The 18464-nt window shown below is 49.0% G+C and overlaps 1 long non-coding RNA gene across 3 annotated transcripts; it reads left to right on the top strand.

Annotated features, from left to right (window-relative positions):
* Positions 1 to 954: 954 nt before the first annotated feature.
* LOC132646309 (uncharacterized) lies at positions 955 to 13816 on the top strand. 3 transcript variants are annotated; one of them, XR_009584461.1, is made up of 3 exons: positions 955 to 1107; positions 2683 to 2951; positions 4208 to 13816. It is a non-coding gene; the product is annotated as an uncharacterized LOC132646309 (long non-coding RNA). The 3 variants fall into 3 exon arrangements; XR_009584460.1 differs by having other exon boundaries at positions 4204 to 13816; XR_009584459.1 differs by having other exon boundaries at positions 2683 to 13816.
* The last annotated feature ends 4648 nt before the right edge of the window (positions 13817 to 18464 follow it).

The raw sequence follows: 18464 nt of genomic DNA, 5'->3' as shown, positions 1-18464 counted from the left end.
AGTTAACTTTCTACTTCCTATATACTCTAGCACCTCCCCAAGATCAAGCACAGCTAAGAAGCAGAGAGAGTGGTGGGAGGAATCCCCCTCTCCTCTGGGGTCCAGAAACAGCAGTCACCTGTACTTTTTTCTGTTGCCATGACTATGGAGCCAAAGGTATTTGCTCTGTGATGGTAAGGGGGCAGTCAGGCCTGCCTAAGGGAAAACCTGTATATGCCAGCTCCCAAACAGGGCTCCAAGATGATGTTCTATGAGATGGGAGTGGGCTGACCCTATAAATAAACTCTAGAGCTCAGGTCTACTGGGTGCCAGGAACCTCATGCAAATAATTTCGAAGACCTTAGTCCTAGAGGGGAGGCCACTGAGCCCACTCAGGTGGCATGGAGGGCCAGCCGAGATCAGAACATGGATGGAGTCAGGACATTTAGGCTAGGCTGTCCCTGGAAGCCTAGTTTTTTGACTGTGGGTGAGCACACATAGGGTCGGGCACCTTAATACTGTCACATAAAGCTGTCAGGAGAAAAGGGGCTTCCCTACCTATCCCAAATCACTTTGTTTGTTTGTTTGTTTGTTTGTTTTGAGGGAAATTTTTTTTTTCAAGACAAGGACCTCATTATGTAGCTCTGGCTGTCCTGGAACTCACAGAGATCCACTTGCCTCTGCCTCCCGAGTGCTGGGACTAAAGGTGTGGGCCACTGCTCCTGGCTAGGGGCTAGGGAATCTTGCTCGGGAAAGGATTCTCTAAAGGTTTAGGTGGAGTCATCTCTTAGGGTGAGGGTCTGGGCTCGAAGGCTGGCACCATGCTACTGTTCTGGGGACAGTGACAGAGGTCAGCAGCCTGCCTTGACCTCTTTAGGTTCTGGACCATTGGTGAGAGGCGCTGGAGACTACCCAAGTTTCTTTTCAGTTAGTTAATTATTAATTTTAGGTGCATGGGTATTTTGTCTGTGGGTATGTGAGTGCGCCATGTGCATGCTTGGTACCTGTGGAGGCCAGAAGGGAACATCAGGTCCCCTGGGACTGCAGTTACAGACACTTGCGAGCTGCCGTGTGAGCACTTAGGATTGAACCCCAGTCCTCTGGAAGAGCAGCCAGTGCTCCTGACCGGTGAGTCACCTCTCCAGCCCCATGGGGTCCGTCTTTTTACTTTTTCCTTGGTTTGCTGGTCTGTTTACAGATGTGCTGTGCCGAGCTTCTGGCTTCTACCTCCTAGACTCAAATGATCTTCTGTCCTAGCCCATGGGGCCACTGCGGTTATTACTGCCTGCTGCCTGCACGCAGCCTGACTTTGGTGGGACTTGGGCCAAGTAGCACCATGATTCTAGGAGTGTGGTGTGTGTGTGTGTGTGTGAGTGTGTGCATGCCTGTGTGTGGTGTGTGTCTGTGTATGTGTTTGTGTGGTGTGTGTCTGTGTCGTGTGTGTCTGTGTGGTATATATGTGTTTGGTGTGTGTCTGTGTGGTATGTGTCTGTGTCGTGTGTGTGGTGTGTATGTGTTTGGTGTGTGTTTGTGTGGAATATGTGTGGTGTGTATGTGTGTGTGTATGTGTGAGTGTGTGTGAATGTGCCTATGTGTGAGTGTGAGTGTGAGTGTGATGTGTAAGTGTGTATATGGTCTTTGTGTGTGGGGAATTGATGCTGGAAACTGAATCCAGGGCCTTGCACACGCTAGGTAATCCCTCTACCACTGAGTTACACTCTCAGCCCCGCCTCCTTTAAAAATCATTTATTAAGTTTCTTATTGTGTGTGAATGAGTGTGTGTGCATGCATGGGTGTGTGTACACGCTTGTTGTGTCTGGAGGTTAGAGGACAACTTGTGGGGGTTGGTTCCCTCTCTCCTCAGTGTGGGTCCTGGAGACAGAACTAAGCAAACTCATGAGACTTGGCAGCCCAGCCCTTGGCCGTTTCTTTCCTCTTCCTCCTCTTCCTCTCCTCCTTTTCTTCTCCTTCTCCACACCCAGACGGAATCTCGGGCTCTCGCTATGCAACTTATGTTGTCCTCAAGTCATCCTGCCTCGGCCACTTTAGTGCTGAGGTTACAGGGTTGAGCCATGAGCCCATTCCAGGCTCCAGGAAGAGTTTTCTAATAGATGTTAAAATAGAACTAGGTTAGTTTTCTCAACTCTATACAGGCAGCTCGGCTGAGCATTCTATTAAACACACACACACAATGTAAAAGCCCTTGCTGACAAACCTGATAATCTGAAGTTGTTCCCCTGAACCCACTCGATAGAAGTGGGTTCTCTCCCTCACCCTCACTGGGAATCAAACTCAAGCATCAGGCTTGGTGGCAGGTTCCTCTGCCCACTCGGCCCTCTCACCAGCCCTCCTCGTTCGTTTTTGAGACGGTATTTTTCTTTTCGCCGAACCCAGGACCCACCTGTCTCCACCTCAGTGCTGGAGGACAAACGGGTAGCGCCTCACCCAGCTTTTCCGTGGATGCTAGGGCCTCAAACTGGCAAGCACCTCGCCAACTGAGCCAGCTCCCCAGCTCTAAACGGTTTATTTTTTTGGTGGTGGCTGTCTTTCTTGTTTGTTTTCGACAGGGTTTGGCTAGACCAGGCCAGCCTCACATTTGCACTAACCTCCTCTGGGTCCGAGCTCCAGGTTGGTGGCCGGTCTGGTGTGGCGGGTCTGGTGTGGCTAGCGCTGTGACCTGCTGAGCCGTCTCTCCTCTCTTAGACGCTGTGGTAGCAGCAGCACCGACGTGCCCAGGTGAATGGAGAACATCACGATTGGCTCCGTGTGGACCGCTCGGTTTGGCCTGGGATCATGGACGTCTCCAAACCAGCCACGGTGCAGCTCTGCGCAGCTCAGAAGGTGTCCCGAAGCCCCGAGTTGACCCTAACCCACCCTGCACCATCCGGAAGACACTGTGGAGCTCTGCGCCAAGCACAAAGCACTCGGCGGTTTCGTACTCTGAAAAAGGCGCTGCACGGCTCTGCCTGTGGGTAAGGCTCTCTGCATCTCGGCACCCGGCACAGGGTGAGCCGAGACCGGTAAGATGCCCCATAGCTCTGTCTGTAGGCGAGATCTAGCTCCGCCCGGCGAGGCATGGCTCAGGAGTGACTCTCATGGCAGGGAGTTAACCCCACCTGAAGCACGGGAGCTGGAAGCCAGGGGTGTAATAGCTGCCCAGGTAAAGAGTGGGCTGCTGGGGATTGACTAGAGGGGGCATGAACTGCTCCTGGCAGAGGACCCGAGTTCAGTGCCCAGCAGCTCACAACCACCTGTAACTCCTCCGTGGATATCTGCTGTTATGTGCACACCTACACCCACAATTAAAAAAGGAGTGAGAAGGGATCTTTCTTAAAAGGGGGATTGGAGACGGAGCAGGGAAACTATGCCATCAATAGGGGACAGGTGGACGCCAACGGATTCCTCTGGTCTGGCTCTGGGTTAAGGCATCCAGGTGCTGCTGCCCAACACCAAGGAAGTAGGCGTTTCCTCAGCAGCACCCACCCTTAGCTCACTCCTCCAGGACCTAATGTCCTGTTATTACCATGTAATCTGGGTTCCCAGATTCCCTCAGAGTCAACTGCCTGGCCTCTGAGTGCACCATGTCTCGAGGGCAAGGGACCACAGCTCTGGCCCCTCTGGTATTGCAGAAATACTTGCTTCGAGGAAGTGAATTGTCTGCAGGCGTTTAGAGTGCTGTACCTTTCAGGCCACCTCAGCACTGGGTTTGGTTTGTTCCTTCGTTTTCCTTTTGGCCGCTCAGAATCGCAGCCTTCTTCCTGGGAGGCCAGAATTGCTGTGTCCTGTCACTTATCACAGAGAAGGGCATAGGACAGGCTCTGCCAGTCAAACCCAAGGGCTGGCACATGAGCTGGCAGGCCACAAAAGCCAGGACCGCAGAGAGTCCTCCATGGAAGGCGCTATCAAGTTCCTGACAGAGCCTGATCTGCAATCCGACCTGGAGCCATGGTCAGCCCTACCCAGAGACTCTCCGAGTTTCTTGGTTGTCTTATTGTTTTCATGCTTGCTGTCAGTCTACTTAATTAAGAGGCATTTTTCAGGACTCGGAGCATAGGTCAGTGGCAGAGCACGTCCCTCGCACGCTCAAATCCCTGGGTCGGGTGACATGAAGCTAGGAGCACTGACTGTTACAGTCCCAAGGAAGGATGGCTGAGCAGACCCTCTGCTCTCAGCTCAGGCTTAGCGCCTAGCTCTGAGCCTATGCAATTTATTTTCTGAATCGAGACAGGAGCAAGGTTGGGAACCCACCGCTGGGAGTCTCGGCGAGGAGAATGTACTCGCAAGCGGAGCTACCTCAGGCTGGAAGTGTCTGTCACTGGAGGCACGTGAGCAGATCCGGGGAGGCAGGCAGAAGAGGCTTTCAGGATGGCTCCCGTTCCTTCTGGTGGCATCTACTCAACCCTGGGAGACCCCAATAAGCAGCTTCGGGTGAAAACCAAATGCAGGGTGTGGCGATGCACACCTGCCATCCCAGCACTGGGGAGGCCGCCTTTGGACGATCAGCCTCCACTACATAATAAGTCTGAGGCTAGCCTGGGCTACAGGAGCCTTGTATCAGCAAGCGAATCAATAGGGCCAGCAAGACAGCTCAGTGGGAAAAATGCCTAGTGCCAAGCATGACAATCAGAGTTTAATCCACGGGGCTTATGGGGTGGGAGGAGAGAATCTACTTCAAGTTGTCCTCTGGTCTCTACATGTGTGCACACTTGTGCACACAACAAGTAAATAAATAAGTATAAGAAGACTTAAACAAATACACATACAGAGGGATAAAGAACCAACGACAGAAACCCGGGAGGCAGAACCACGTCTCTGGTGCCACAGCTCTGAGTCCTTTCCATCTCTTACAGCCTGGCCTGGGCCTGGGCCTGCCCCATGACACAACTGCTGCTCATCCCATGTCCCAGGGCAAAGACTATTGGCCTCCGTCACTTTAATGAAATAGCCCCTAGACCAGACAAATACAAGCACAGACATTTGCAACTAATTACGGTATTGCTGATCCGTCAAATTTCATTGCGAATTGCATGTTGAAATGGAGAGTGTAGAGTCATGAATAACCTGGTTGTCTGGGGAAGTGACACGGGCACACAGGACTAGATAAATAATTCAATTTACCCTCAGCCAGACACTCCGAGGAAACAGCAGATTAGCATGACCCGGAGAATGCCTCTTCACCCCGGGGTAGCTGCTGCCGGAGTGCCTGGCTTCTGAGGGCTGCAGGGGCCTCCCTCCCACTCTGGGAGACCGCAGGGCGTTGAGTGTTCCAGGCCTTAATTCTTGGTCTGTAAATTGTAGCTATGGGTTGTGCTGGGAGGGGAAGTTAGCCTGTGTTGCCATTTGCTGCTGAGAAGCCCACTCAGGGACAGACAGCTCCCTTTTCTGAGTCCTGGGCCAGGGGGGTACACCTTCCTTGAAAGTCAGGTTGTAGATCTGGGGGTGTGGTTCAGCTGGCAGAATGTTTGTCTAATGTACACACAACGCTGGGTTCACCCCCAACACTCCATAAAATGGGGGGGGGGGGTTGTGGCACATGCCTGTAGTCTCAGCACTTGGGAGGTAGAGGCAGGAAGATCAGGAATTCAGGGTCATCCTCAGCTATACGTGAAACCCAGGGTTAGCCTGGGATATGAGAGTTCTTGTCTCAAAAAGAAAAAAAAAAAAAAAGGCTAAATGTATTGCTACATGCCTTTACTTCTAACACTCAGTGACAGAGGCAGGTGGATTTCTATGAGTTCCAAGCCAGCCTGGTTTATATAAAGAGGTCTAGGCCAGCCAGAACTACAGAATGAGGCCCTGTCTCAAAATAAATACATTAGATAAATAAATTTACTTAAAAAAATTAAAAATAAGACAGGTGAAGCCATCAAACAAACAGAAATCTGGTAGGTCCGGAGCCAGAGGTCTCCACCAGGACTTTCATGGGTCCTAAAAACAAAGAAACTCAGAAAAGAGTTCACATCAGCATGACACGGAAGCCACAAGATGGAATGGCCATGTCTTCAGGACTAAGCCCTCAGCAATGTCCTCCTGGCATGCCATCACACCCCACATCTGGGGAGGAAGCAGGAGGTGAGATGTGGGTGTGCAAGTGTCAATACGAACACACCTGTGTCTGTGAGACCTACCTACCGGATGAGAGGTGCAGCTGCTGTGGCCCCCAATCCTGGAGAACCTCACACCAAGCCTACTGGGCCAGCCCAGGGCGGGGAGGGCCCACTGGCAGCCATGTTGGGTGAGCTGCTGTTGCATTCTGGATGTGGAACAGAGAGCTTGAGAATGTCTGTGGGAAAGTGGGCCAGCTCTGGACTGGGAGATTTGGCAAGCTGAGCCTGATTGTTAGGGGTGGCTGTGAGTCAGCCTCAGGAGACAATGGAAATGAAATTCAGAAAAAGGTTCGGGCTGCGATGTGGGATATATACACACGTATATATCTGGAAGTTACTAACAGCTAAGTGATGCTTAAAGCCAGGAGGAGGTTATTGGGATGGAGACAGTAGGTAGAGGCGAGATATCCAAGGGCTGTGCCTTGAAAAAGAACGGATGTGGGCAAAAGGGGAGGAGAAGGGTGGATTGCTAGCAGAGCCAAGGTGGAAAAATGGATGCCTCCCCCCCCCATATTTGTTTTTGAGACAGAGTCTCACTCTGCAGCACAGACAGGCATGGAGCTCACTCTCAGATCAGAGTGCCCTTGAACTCAAGACCCTCTTGTGTCAGCCACCCACCACGCCCCAATGAAAGATGAGAACTCTTTTTCTCTTGAAGAAACATTTATTTACTTGTGTGTGTGTGTGTGTGTGTGTGTGTGTGATGCGTTTGGAGGTCAGAGGACAGCCTGTGAGGTTGGGTTTCCCTATCCACCACACGGGTTCCAGGGATTGAACTTAGACCATCAAACTTGGCCTCAAGCGCCGTCCTGCTGGCCCAAGATGAACTCTTGTGTGCTAAAGAGACAGAAGGAAGGGTAAGTCCAACGATCGACCACGGAATTTAAGGATATGGAGAGAGGATACTTTGGTGGCATTTTTTGGACTAGTGAGGGGTGGAGGGCCAGATAGGAGTAGATACAGTAGGGAAGGGAGAAGGGGAGGGCTTGAAGGAGGTCCAAAGGGTTAGCCCTTCCAGGAGTCCTGTCACAGAGGGGCGAGGAAAGAAGGAAGGTATTTGACAGCCTAAGGTCATGAGGAACTTTTCCTTTCAGGAAAAAAAAAATCACAGGCTTTTTCTGTGTTGGTGGAAATAATCAGAGAGACAGGGAAGTATGGTGAGGAGAGGGTGAGTGTTGGCATGGAGCCCTGGAGAGGCAGGTGGTGTTCGTATCTGGCACCCAACCGGAGTGGCACACGCCTGTCATCCCAGAGCTCGGAAGAAAGAGCGCAGGGGGAGAATCAGGAGTTCAAGGTTAGCCTTGGCTTCATAGCAACTTCAAGGCTAGCCTGGGCTGCATGAGACCACCACCACCACCACCACCTAAAAACAACAACAAAGAGAAAGAGAGAGAGAGAGAGAGAGAGAAGGAAACAAGAAACAGGGCTGCCCTGCCGTGGGACAGGGGTGGGTGCTGCCTCAGTGGGAGGAAAGGCAGAGCGGATGGGCACAGATGCAGGTGGGTGGGGAGCAGCAGAGCCAGGAGAACTTCTGCGCCAAGGGCTTCTATTTTCTTAGCAAAATCGGAAGAGGTTGTCAGCTGAGAGTGAGCTGGAGGAGGAGGTGTGAAGCAGTCGTCTAGGAGAGCGGGTGTGAATAGACTTGAGGGATGGAGTGGTGGCTGGGCAGTTGTGGTCCTCTGAGGGGGCCTGGGGGCTGAGCCTGCAGCTGGGGCAGGGGGTGGGGTGGGGGGAGAGCATGCTGAGGCATCTACGCCTCTAGGTCTGCAAAACAAATAAGCAATGAGGGAATGGAGGCTGGTAGGCGAGGTAGGAGTTTCACCTTCAGCTCTGGTCCCCCGTGGGACCCGTGCGGGGATCCGGGGCTGAATTTACTAGGGCTGTGCCTTTGCCAGGTGACAGTGTACCGTAGCAAGATCAATAGGTAATGTTAGGACACAGCCGCCAGGCTGGGGCAGGAGTGAAGTCGCACCCTGGGCAGGTGAGGGTAACAGATATTTGCTCTAATCAATGGATTTCAGGGGGAAGGGTTGAGTTGGGGTACCGGGGCAGGGTGGGCTGCAGAGAAGGGAGATGTCCATGGGAGAGCGAGATTCATGAGAGGTGGAGGGATCGCTGACTGATAAGCACTCCTTGGAAGCCTGGCTGTAGGAGGGGAGAAGAGTGAAGAGGAGACAAGGGCAGGGAGGGAGGGTGAGGAATGAGGGAGGGAGAAAGAGACAGAGACAGAGACAGAGACAGAGAGACTGAGAGAGAAAGAGAGAGAAAGAGAGAGAGAGACAGAGAGAGCTGTTTGTATACCTGAATGCTGGAATCAAAAATTGAAGGTAGTGGTGGCACATGCCTTTAATTCCAGCACTCAGGAGGCAGAGGCAGGCGGATCTCTGTTGAGTTACAGGCCAGTCTGATCCATATAGTGACTCCCAAGCCAGCTAGGACTAATACTAAGACCCTGTTTCAAAACCAAAAAAAACCAAAACAAACAATCACAACAACAGTCGTACCCCGGTACAGGCTGTACAGGCTCACATACCTGTAGTCCCAGCAGTGGGATGGGGGAGGGGGGACCACGCAAGGAGGGACGAGCTGTGGGGTAGGGGGTGGTCAAGAGGATCAGGGCTTTAAGGCTACTCTCAGCCACAGAGTAAATTTGAGGCTAGCCTGGGCTAAGAGAACCACTGTATTCAACCACTGATGACATTCAACCATTGATCTTTCTCACTCTTTCTGGGGATCAAACTCAGGGCTTCGAGCACATGAGTCAACCTCATCACCCCCTTACCAGTGAGCTAGCCCCTGCTCCTGGCATCGCTATCTTTTAATTAGTTATGTATGTGTGGGAGTGCAGGTGCTTACGTGCCACTGAGTGAGGTCAGAGGGCAACTTTCTGAAGATGGTTTTCTCACCTTCCACCTTTTGTTGCTGCCCTGAGGCTGGCAGGCCTGTTAGCTTCTGAGGAATCTCCTGTCCCAGATGGCCCCCAGGACTGAACGCACTCACACAGACGCTATTATCTGCTGATCTCTCTAAGCAGGAGGAGAAACAGGAAGTGACACAAGAAAGCAGTGAGCTGGACCCGGTGGCCTCTGCCTGTAATGGCAGTCCTGGGGACCCTGAGGCAGGAGGCTCTCATGCAAGCTTGCATTAGATAATGAGACCATGTCTCAAATTAAAACAAAACAAAACCCTGAAACCACTGATTTCACAACATGCTGGTACCTCCCTTTGTGGAAAAAGAAAATCCTCATAATTGAACTTCCCCAAACCTAGACCCAAGGGCCACATGGGCTACCAAAGGGGAACAGATGTCCTTAAAGGCAGTTTCATGTTGGAGCAGGAAAGTGATGGGGAGAATCAGAAATGGGGGTGACAATATGGGAACGGGAGTCGTCTGAGATTCAGAGAGCCACGAAAAGGGGGTGGTGATGAGAAATGAAGTCAGAGAAGGGCAGTGAGTCCCTGGGCTGATAGAGGACAGAGATTTCTTTCTTTCTTTCTTTCTTTCTTTCTTTCTTTCTTTCTTTCTTTCTTTCTTTCTTTCTTTCTTTCGAGACAGGGTTTCTCTGTATATCCCTGGCTGTCCTGGATTCACTTTGTAGACCAGGCTGGCTTCAAACTCACAAAAATCTGCCTGCCTCTGCCTCCCTAAGTGCTGGATTATAGGTGTGCACCACCATGCCGGGGCTGAGGACAGAGGTTTTGAGTACTGTGTGGGGATGGATATGGCCAGGACAAAATACAAGGGCCAGAGGCGCAGGATGGGGGCTGAGCAGAGAGGAGGGATTTCCTTAGCTTGTGGATGAAGGTGTGGGGTCTCAGATGGATCTTCCTAAGAGCAGATGTGGCTCAGATAGGGAATTTATTTATTTTGGGGTGTGTGGGGTGAGGGTGGCTGGGAATGAACCCAGAGCTATGCTAATCCCATGTTCTACTTCTAAACTCACCACAGCGAAAGAGAATTGTCCTGACACGATACGATCTTGCTTTATCTGCGTACAAACGGAGTTTGCCCTCAAAATCTAGAGGTAAAGGGTACAATTTGGGACAGATAGAGCAGGTGGATTAAAAGCTAGTGTTCAGATGAGGATGCGGATCAGCTGGTAGAACCCTTGACCTGCATGCTCAAAGCCCTGGGATGGATTCTCATCACTGTGTAAAACCAGGTGTGGTGCTATATAATCTCAGCACTTGGGAGGTAGAGGGAGGAGAATGAGTTCAAGGTCATCCTTAAGAACGCAGCAAGTGTGAGGTCAGCCTGGGCTATGTGAGACTCTGTCTCACAATCAAAAACAGGGGCTGGAGGGATGGCCCGGCATCAGTCAAGAGCGTCGGCCCTTGCAGAGGAACAGTTTTCAATCCCAGCATCCACGCTCAGACCAGCTTGCAGCTCCAGCTCCAGGGGACCTGGCGCCCTCTTCTGGCTTCACCAGGCATGCACGCGGTGTACATACACACACGCTGGCAAAACACAGGTATAAATAAAATTCCACAAAGCATGTGGGAATGCTGTAGAGAGCCGTTCATAGGCAGCCCATTGACTTTCAGCAGAAGCTGCTAAACCGTGGGCTGACCTTGCTCACGAACGATGCCAGGGCGGTTTCTCAGCTTGGAGTACAATTGACCCGCTCTCTTCCAACCCACAAGCTCCAGACCAGCCACCAACCTCCGTTTATGAACCGAAACCGTCAATCTTCTTAAATAAAATGCTAAGAACACAAACCAGAAGAACCGATGGGCTGGATTTCATCAGAATTAAAAACCGGGCTGACGCAATGACTCAGAGGGTCAAGACACTTGGCATCAAACCTGGTGGCCAGGGTTTGGTCCCCAGGACATTCGCTGGGCAATGAGACAACCAAGTTCTGCATGCTGTCCTCTGACTTCCACATTTAGGGTGTGACGAACTCACCAACCTCCTGCCCCGAGAGTAAATAAATGCAAAATATTTAAGAATCACCCAGGAGATGAGATGCCCTCTTCTGACCTTCCTAGGTACCAGGTATGCATGTGGTCCACTCAGGTACAAACACACACTTAAAAAAAAAAAAAAAGGATTAAAAGGACTGGGCATGGTGACATGGGAGCCCAGCACTCAAGAGGCAGAGATGGATGGATCTCTGTGAGTTTGATTTGAAGTAAGCCTGGTCTACATAGTGAGTTCCAGGGCAACCAGGGCTACAGAGACTCTATCTCAAACAAAACAAAACAAAAAAGAATAAATAAATATTAAAAAATCAATATTCAGAAACTATTATAGCAGCCTGGAATTCATTCTCTCTCTCTGCCTCTCTGTCTTCCTCCCTCTCTCTCCCTCCCTCTCCTCCTTTTTTCTCTCTTTCCCTCTCTCTCTCCTCCCTCTCCCTCTCTCCCTCCCTCTCTCCCTCTGAGCCATCTCTCCAGCCCCTAAAGACAGTCTTTATATGATTAGGGAAGTTTTTTTCCACTTCTGGTTTGGCAAAAGACTTTTTAAATTACTCACCCATTTAATCCAATCAGTGCTGGGTTGTAGCGGGTGCTTTCTCTGCCTCCATTGAGATAACCAGCCGAGTTTTCTCCCTTTGAAGTCTGTCCTGATCAGTTACACAGACTGCTTTCTGAACATCAACCAAACCTTACATTCCTAGACTGGAATATAAGTTGGTGGTCATTCCTCTTATGCCTGTATGTCTGGCAAATTCTGTTCATTAAACTTATTTGGGGATTTCATAGCTGTGTTCATAAATAAAACTGGCCTTTAATTCTCTTATTGATTTTCAGATTGGAGGTCAGGGTCAATGCTGACCTCCATAAGGTGACTTAAGAATGCCTTCTGTTCCTCAGATGGAAATGCCTAAGCTTTCGGAAGTGTAATCATGGGATATTTTTTTTCCCCTTGAACATTCAACACAACCCAAAGATAAAGCTATCTGAATTTGTAGTTTTCTTCCTGGGAAGACTTTTTATTTTAAAAAATGGGTTTCATGTAGCTAAGGCTGGCTTAAAACTTGCTGCCAAGCCAATGAAAACCTTGAACTTCTGATCCTCCTGCCTCCCCCTCCAGAGGCTGGGGTTGCAGGTGTGTGCCACCAGGCCTGTTTTATGCAGTGCTGAGAATCGAACCCACGGCCCCATACAAGTCAAGCAAAGCACTCTACCACCTTTGAGCTATCTAACTTTCCTCTCTTGTCTCTCTTTCTTCCTTTCTCCCTCTCTCCTCCCCTCCCATCCTCCCTTCCTTCCCTTCTACCTTTTCCCTCTTCTCTTTCTTTTCTTTTCTTTCTTTTTTGAGATGGACTCTAAAGTAGTCCAGGCTGGTCTCAAACTTTCTATGTAGCTGAGACTGGCCTTGAATTTGAAAGAAATCACGTAGTTATTTAGTGCATGTGTAACGCAGTGCACACACCAGAGGACAGCCTGTAGGAAAGTCTAACCCCTCTCCCTCTTCCCACCACGAGAGGCCCAGAGGTCGGATCCAGGCTTACAGGTGAGCACCGCTCACACTGAGCCATCTTAAAGGCTCTGGCCTTGAGCCTTTGATCCTCTGGAGTTTATCTCCCACATTCTCACATGCTGGGATTACGTGTGAGCACCACCAAACCCAGCTGACTGCAGATTCATAATTGCTGTTTGAATCTACAGGATTTATAGGATATTGTGGTTTTCCATGTCTTCATGAGTCATTTGATAATTCGTTATTTCTAGGAATTTTCCATTTCATCTGAGCCTTTCAGAGCTGTTGACATTAAGCTACGCATCACATCCTCTTGGTATCTTGGCTTTATTTTGCTTACGCTGTCTGGATGGTATGCGTGTGTTCATGCCTGCACGTGTGTGCATTTGTGAGAATGAGCATGTGTGCACATGCATGTGGAAATCCGGAGGTCAACATTGGGTGTCTTCCTTTCATTCTACACCTTATCTTTTGGGACAAGTCCTTTCATTAAACCCTGCACTTCCCGATCCAGCCGTCATTGGTGCTGGGGTCCCAGCTCAGCTCAGTGCTTCCAGGCGAGCACGTTCCCCCGACAGCTCCACTCAGCAACTTTAAGATGTACATGGAAGCTCCTGGAGTGAGCTCTCCTTCAGTCCTCAGTGATTTGTTCTTTGTGGTTGTTGCTGTTGTTGTTTTTAAGAGACAGGGTTTCTCTGTGTACCCCTGGCTGTCCTGGAACTAGCTCAGTCTGTCGGAAATCTGCCTGCCTGTGCCTCCTGAGTGTGGGGATTAAAGGTGCGAGCCACCATTCCTGGCTTAGTTATTTGTTTTTAGTTAATAGTCTCATCAGAGTTTTCTCATTCTGAAGTCTTGCTGGGGGTTAATTTTGTGGTCCAGTAGGTGTTTTTTTTTTTTTTGTTTGTTTGTTTGTTTGTTTGTTCGTTTTTTAAAACAAAGTCTCACTCTAGTTTTCCAGGCTGGCCTGCACCTCATGATGATCTGGCTGGCCTCAAACTCCCTTGGGATCACAGGCACAAGCCATCACATTCTGTGAAAGAGCACACTGATTTCAGTACTCCCAAGGTTGTAGGTTTCAGTTCTCAGCACTGATTTTTTTCTTCTTTTTTGTTTTTTTCTGAGATAGGGCTTCTCTGTGTAGCCTTGGCTGTCCTGGACTCACTTTGTAGACCAGGCTGGCCTCGAACTCAGAGATTCACCTTCCTCTGGGATCACAGGCATGCACCACCACACCCGGCTCTACTAATCTTTTTAAATTGATGATCAAAGTATAGTAATAAAAAAAAAATTCTCTCTATTATATACTTGACTTGTAGTTAATTATTTTTTTCTCTTGTGCAGCCAGGCTTGGCGGCTGATGCCTGTGTTCATGCACTTGGGAGGTGGCAGTAGAAAGACAGGGTTCAAAGCCACGTTTGGCCACGTAGCAAGTTTGAGCGTCTGTTTGGGTTCCAACAGACCCTGTCTCGGAAATAAAAAGGCTGGAGCTCAGTGACTGGGGTGCTTGCCTCAAATGCACAAAGCTAGGGCTTCCATCCCCGGCACTGCACAGCCTGGGTACAGTGGGGCACACCCCCAATCCCAGCACTCTGCCCGTGGAGGGGGGAGGACCGGACGCTCAAAGTCAGTCTTGACAGTTTAGCAAGGTCAAAGCCAGCCTGAGCTACACGAGCTCCTGGAGACTCTGTCTCGAGATGACAATGGCAAACCCCACTCCTCTCACATTCATTCTTTCGTCATTCTAGTTTATTTGAGTGAAACTCCCTGAAATGCATCTCCGCTTTGGGACTTTTAAGCATGCTACGGTTTTTTTCTTTCAGTTATATTTTAGCTCTACCCATGGATGTTTATTTATCTGGGGGGGGTAGTTGGGATAGAATCTTATTATACAATCCTGGTTGACCTGCTATTCTCTATAAAACCCAAGCTGGCCTTAAACGTGCAGCAATCCTCCAACCTCAGCTTCCAACGTGTTAGTATAACATAGGCAAGACACCATACCCAGCACATACTTTTTTTTTTTTTTGGTAAGATTTTTACTGTTATGGGGTCAGCAGATAAAGCAATAGAGCTTCTCTACTAATTATGTGGTGCAGGTACGTCCTCTTATGAGACAGGGTCTCATGTAGCCCAGGCTAGCCTGAAACTCATGATGTGTTTAAGGCTGACCTTGAGCCTCCTCTGACACGACAGATGCACACCACTTTGTTTGGCTTTATGCCAACGTTCTAAGGACACTTTGACGAAGGGAACGTGTTAATTTGTTTTTCAGTGTTAAGGACCAAATTCAGGGCCAGTGCTCTATCACTGAGCTGACACTCCAGTCCTTAATTTTACTATTTATGTATTCTTTTTTACGTTTTTTCCAGAATCCCAGCACTCTTACACCCCTAGCCTGTGTGTGTGTGTGTGTGTGTGTGTGTGTGTGTGTATCATATATGTTTAGTTTAATGGTCCTCTCCCTGGTTTTGGTGTTTTATTGGTGTAAGTGACTCAGCCCAGGGCCTCACGCTCATGTGTCCTAGGCAAACACTCTTCCATCTCACCACACAACCAGGCCTCCTATGGGATTTTCCAAAAACTTAACTTGATTTTGGCTTTTGTTTCGTTTTGTTTTTTGAGACAGGGTTTCTCTGTGTAGTCTTGGCTGTCGTAGAACTCCCTCTGTCGACGAGGCTGGCCTCAAACTCAGAGATCTACCTGCCTCTGCTTCCTGCGTGTTGGGATTAAAGGCATGTACTCAAAAAACCTTACTTTTTTTGGTGGGCCTGTCCCAACAAGAATTTCTTTCAACATAATTATTCACAGTGTCGCTGAAGCAGTAGGGGAAAATTGGAAGTGTACTTGAAGAAGTGTGTGTCTTTATGTGTGCACGTGGGTGCCTGTGGGGTCTGAAGGAGTGGGGAATGCGTGTGCAGACACTGGGTACCCTCTGTCCGCCTTGCTCCCTCGGGAGAGAGTCACTGAATCTGCAGCTCCCTCCCTTTCGGCTAGGCTGGCAGCAAATCCCAGCAATCCCACAGGTACTGTTTTCACTCTGACACCACAACGTTAGATCTGAGGCTGCAGGCACAGGGGGTGCCAAGCAGACGACCACACATGGCTTTTGCATGGGTGCCAGAGGCCCTCATGTCCGTGCTGCAAACCTATCACTGAGACCGCGTCACCCGGTCTCAGTGAACCTTGCCAACACTGACATCTCCCCTTTGACCCAATCACTCACTTCTAGGAATCAATCTTAAGGAAATGATTCTCGGGAAATAATGAGTCACTTCTAAGAAACAATTGAAATGGATAGTCATTAGAGCGTAATACATAATAATAATAAATTTTAGGTGAGTTAGACATACAGTAAAACAAGACATTATGATCAGCGAAAAGCCCCATAACCATCGGGAAGTTACCACGTGACCCTGAGCTGTGCACATAAGCCTCAGCTATTATTTCAATTCGCCACGAGGAAATGGGTACGTATCATAATCTTAAAATCTCACAATATATTTTTTCAAATCCTATTTAAACCATCTCTAAATCACAGAATGGTGCTCACCATGAATCATCCTTGCAAGTGAAAGCTGTCTAACAAAACTGATTTGGTTTCTTGAATTTGGTTGAGGATTTGAAAAAACATTTTACCTTAATTTTTTTTATTGTGGGGGTGGGGCAGGTGTGTGTTCATCATGGCACACAGGGCGAGGTCAGAGGTCAACTTGCAGGAGTGGGTCTCTCCTTCCGTGTAGGTATCGGGGATTGAACTCAGAATGAGAGTCTTGGGAGCAAGCGCCTTCACGCTCTGAACTGTCTCGGACCCGTGCTGATAGCCTCAATGTTGATTTTGCCGTGAGACATTAGTCTTTGGTTTGTTCTCTGTGTGGTATTTTTGTCTGTCTGTATGCCAAGGTAATATGAACTTCTTGGTGCAAGTTTCACTTTTTTTAAATCTTGTGTTAATGAATAGGTAGCTGAAATAGTATAGGGTCTCCTGTGTCCTAGGCTGTACCTGAGCCTGATGGACATGTGAGGATGGTATTGAACGTAGCCCTCCTGCCCCAGTTTCCAGAGTATCGTCAGGATCATAGGCACACACCACCGCTCCTGCCCTCTGAGGTGCTGGGGGTGGAGCCCACGGCTTCCTCTGGAGTCACCTCTCCATCCCTCCTCACCCCATATTTTTAAAAATATAGTATCTTGATTAACGCTCTGAGAGCGTTATACATATACACAATGTATTTGAATCATTGACCCTCTTCCTCCCAGATCAACCCCTGGCCCCCATTCTTTGTACATTAATAGAGGAATGATCTCCCATTGTAGACTGCAAACGGAATGTTAAAAGCAAGCGAGCATACTATACCTCTTATGGGGCCAATGTAGTATTTTAACAAGCACATAAGGACAGAAGAAAAAAAAAAAAGAAAACAGGCAATATACCCAGATATGAGCGGTGATTACCTTTCTGTAGTATAACTGGGTGGGTTTTCAATTTTAACTACACTTTCTCTGCTCCCTCTCCTCCCCACCCTGGGCCTGAAGCTCTTCCACAGAGTTTCTTGGATGGTGGAGTTTGAGACACATGGGCCCAACACCGTTGAGCTCTCAGAGTCTGTTTTTCTCTAACTAGCTTTGAGCCTTTGCATAAGCCAGGCCCTGGACCCCGCATGCTGCGGCGCTGACCTGCTGGCAGTTTGTACTCACTGGAGCCATAGTGGCCTGGTGGTTGTGGAGAGCCGTGGAAAGCTGACGTCTGGGCACACTGCGGCTCTTGCATGTATCAGCTCACGGCAGCTGAGGTTGCCTGCGCAAAGGTCAAGGCAGTCAAAATTCCAGTGTAGACGGGGAGAAGGGAAGTCCCGTCCCTGCTGGAGGAGCTATCAGCTGTTGGAGAAGGAAGGGTTGCTCTCCTCTGCGGACATACCCCAGTAGATGGCCACATACCTAGGGGCATATGGGCAGTGCCAACTGGATTCCTCAGGTTGTTAGTGACAATGAAAGGAAGGGGGCGTGGAGCTGGGAGGAAGGCGAGGTGAGGGCAGCTAGAGAGAGCTGGAGAAGGTGTGGTAGCTGGATACAACCTTACACGTGTAAAGGTATGAAACTGTCAAAGAAGAAGAAACACTTACCTGGGTGAGGTGGTGCACACTTTTCTGTCTCGACACTCAGGAGGCAGAGACAGGTGGATCTCTGTGAGTCTGAGGCTAGCCTTGGCTACACGGTGAGTCCAGGCTAACTGAGACTACCTAGCGAGACTCTGCTTAAAGAGAGAGAGATTTAAGGGGGCTGAAGAGAGAGCTCAGTGGTTAAGAACACTTGCTGTTCTGGTGGAGGACCTTAGTTCTGGTCCCAGAATTCATGACTTAAAACCACCTGTAAATCTAGCCCTAGGGAATCCTCCGTCCCCTTCAGCCTCTGTGGACAACTGCATCCACACACACATACACACACATAAATAAAATATATACACTTACAAAAAGGATTTAATGTTGCAATTACAGTGTTTTCTTTTTTTTAATTTATTTAATTTTATTTTATGTGCATTGGTGTGAGGGTGTCAAATCACCTGGAACTGGAGTTATAGACAGTTGTGAGCTGCCATGTGGGTTCTAGATTTGAACCTGGGCCCTTTGGAAGAGCAAACAGTGCTCTTAACTACTGAGCCGTCACTCCAGCCCTGATTACATACAGTGTTTTCTAAGTTGATTCACAGGTTCGTTGCAATCATATCAAATTCCAACTTGACTTATTTTCAAAAACTGGTGAAAACTGATCCTAATATTTGTATGGATATGCAAAAAAATAAAATCAGGATTTTTCAAAATGAAGTAAAAAAAAAAAAAGAAAAAAGAAAAGAAAATCAAGTTTTCATTTCAAAACTGACTCAAAGTGACATCAACCAGGCCTGTGTGCTCCTGGCAGGAGGCTGAGACACACTGATCAGTGAAGTCAAGCCG

This window comes from Meriones unguiculatus, chromosome 11 (assembly GCF_030254825.1).
Source record: "Meriones unguiculatus strain TT.TT164.6M chromosome 11, Bangor_MerUng_6.1, whole genome shotgun sequence".
Lineage (NCBI taxonomy): Eukaryota > Metazoa > Chordata > Mammalia > Rodentia > Muridae > Meriones > Meriones unguiculatus.
Note: the sequence above shows the minus strand (reverse complement) of the source record. Positions and strands in the feature narration are given on the sequence as shown.